The sequence below is a fragment of the Pinus tabuliformis genome, chromosome 2_2, assembly GCF_031772625.1.
Source record: "Pinus tabuliformis cultivar Carrire ecotype Pingquan chromosome 2_2, CPIR1, whole genome shotgun sequence".
Taxonomy (NCBI): domain Eukaryota; kingdom Viridiplantae; phylum Streptophyta; class Pinopsida; order Pinales; family Pinaceae; genus Pinus; species Pinus tabuliformis.
The window spans coordinates 994,013,345-994,016,293 of NC_142300.1; positions in this window are offsets into that span (position 1 = coordinate 994,013,345).

Consider the following 2,949-nt stretch of genomic DNA (forward strand, 5'->3'; position numbering starts at 1 on the left):
TTTCTTAAAACTCAAAGACAGAACTCTCCATCTCTTTCTGGCTTTTTATCGAGCGACGACGTTTTTACGTTCTCTTTTTCGAGAAGAAAAAACGTTAATTTATATTAAAAATATATAAGTATGTTCTACTACGTTCTTACATTGTCATATAGAGGCATCTGATAAAACAGATTGATTTGTACTACAATTGCCAATATAATATATACAGCTTTTTTCGTTCCGAAAAAAAGAAAAGAAAGTCAATTAATTATATTTAGAAAAAGATATTTACGAAGAGTTAGAAAAAACATGGTCACTCAAACCAAGATGTGTTAATTATTATTTTGGAAGAGCAATGGCAATCTTAAGAATTTCTTTATTATTTCATAATTTATATATGAGAAGGATATTGTAATGTGAACATCGAGGAATTCTTTCACTAAAATTATCATCAATAAAAATAAAAATATTGATATTTTCACTAAAACTGTCATCAATTAAAAAAATATTGATATATAAAAAAAACATTGTAATTTAAGTGAAGGGAACTTGATTAATAAATCAAGTATTTTTGGACAATTTGTTAAAAATTTTAAAATTTTAAGATATATGAAAAATATCTTTTTTGGACTTCTCAAAGCCACCCTCCACGTCAAGCACTGGTGGGAAACCTATTATGAGCACAATGGTGAAAGTAGGACCTCACTGTTTTCAGCTACACCCACAAAACAGCTACACCCACTTGGAATTCATTGCGGGATGCCATCAAGGAGTATAACTACCCTGTGGGAAGTTATGAGGATAAATACATAAAGTGGGACCACGCTCCAGCAGGGAAGGGACCAAAACATGCTAGAGTTTACGAATATTTTTCATACCCTTCACACAAAGTTTGGTAGAAAGGATTCTAAGTGACATTTGGTACTCAAATACCGTGGTTGCCTACATAAGTACATCCATGATGATATGGAGTTCCTGGACATCTCCTTGCTTGGCACGACGTATTGATACACTGTCAAGATCGAACAATCTTAAGAATTTCATTATTATTTCATAATTTATATATGAGAAGGATATTGTAATGTGAACATCGAGGAATTCTTTCACTAAAATTATCATCAATAAAAATAAAAATTTTGATATTTTCAATAAAACTGTCATCAATTAAAAAAATATTGATATTTAAAAAAAACATTGTAATTTAAGGGAAGGGAACTTGATTAATAAATAAAGTATTTTTGGACAATATGTTAAAAATTTTAAAATTATAAGATATATGAAAAATATACTGTAATTAAAAGGCGAAAGATTGCTAAATTTGCCAATGTGGCTTCTCTGCTGTTAGCGTTCAATGCCAGAAAATCTTGGCTGCAGTTTTGCCAAGCTGCGACATTAAAGAAGGTTGAATTCACTATTGAGGGATGAAATCTATAGAGAGTTTCGGGGATCCATGATATGATAAACAAGTCGGGAATCCATGACATAATAAACAAATCTATGAGAAAGTGAAATATGAGCAATGAAAATGAAACATGAGGAATCAAAACCAAATTTTGTTCTGAGGCAACCTGTAAACCAGTAATGATGTCATACAAGCAGAGATTTTATTACACGAAGAAGGAACTGGAAATTAAAGGAGAAAATTGTTGGAATGATAATTTTAAACTGCCGGGAGCTGACAGTTGAGCAGCGACCCAGCTTATTCAGAAAACAGCGATTGGACTTTCCCTGCGATGCGATCTGATCGCATATCGCACTTTCCCTCGTCACCCTTCGCTGCATGCTTGTATTATCTGCGATGCGATATTTGCGATGCGATCGCAGATCGCATGATTTAAAGGTTATAGAGGCGGTGGCACATCCTCTCTCTTCTTGCGATGCGATGGTGTGATAAGCCATGCATTAAATTCCAGCAAGATATTTTGAGGCGTGTAATTAATGATATTTACTAGAGTTGGTAAATGTAGGTGAAATTTTAAATTTTATTATTTTTTATTTTCACGGAAGTGGGGAAAAGCAACACGTATTGTAAAGATATTTTGTGTTGTTCATTATATATAAAAAAAATGCAAGAGTAGAGACGTGTAGAGAGTATTAGAAAGAAGAGCTCTTTCTTCTCTGCAACGCACAACAGTGCTGAAGATATAATTTTCTGAGATAGTGGAATCAGATTCTGGAACTGAAGTTCCTGTTGTAAATCCCTCTGAGTTGAGGAAGACAATTCTGTAACAGTTTTTATTATTTAATATGATTAAGATCCTGTAGAAAACCAGAGCGTTGTTGTCTGTGCTATCTTTTTTTGTGTGTTTGAAATTAACAGAAATTTCCATCAAAAACCTCACTAACTGATCATGCCCTCACTTACAAATTTGGCGGATCTGGGTATGAAAAGGAGGGAAGCCTTTGATATGTCTCTTGTGGTTGATGGATGGCTTCAATCCTCTTCGATTGGCCATCACATGAAATCTGGGTGGTTGCATTTGTTTGGTCAGTTAAAATGTTAGGAGCTTTGCCACTGAGCTTATCAGTGTCCTCGGTGAGGATTGATGATAATATCCGTAAACACAAACTCCGTCGTCTCCTCGCTTGATGGTGAAATCCTGAAATTTGCATTAGTTTTATACTGGGGAGGCATATATCATTTTAAGGCCTATGACGGACTTGAATATGGACATATCCTGGTTTATACAAAGGGCCGCTGTTGGCGAGAACCTGAAGCAGTCATGGAACAACAAAGCAGCCGAGCCTAAGAAAAAGGTATGTATTCAAACGATTAAAGCACAAAGGGTTGTAGTTTAATGGGTCTGGGTAAAATTTCTTAAGCCTGGACAAAATCATGTTTGCTAGTAATTAAAACCTTATACGTCTCTAAAAAACAGGAAATAGTATAGTTTATGTATGTTTGTCTTTCTCGAGGGTGGTTTATCATTGAATGATGTAACAATGCTGTGTATATTTCCTGAAATTCCC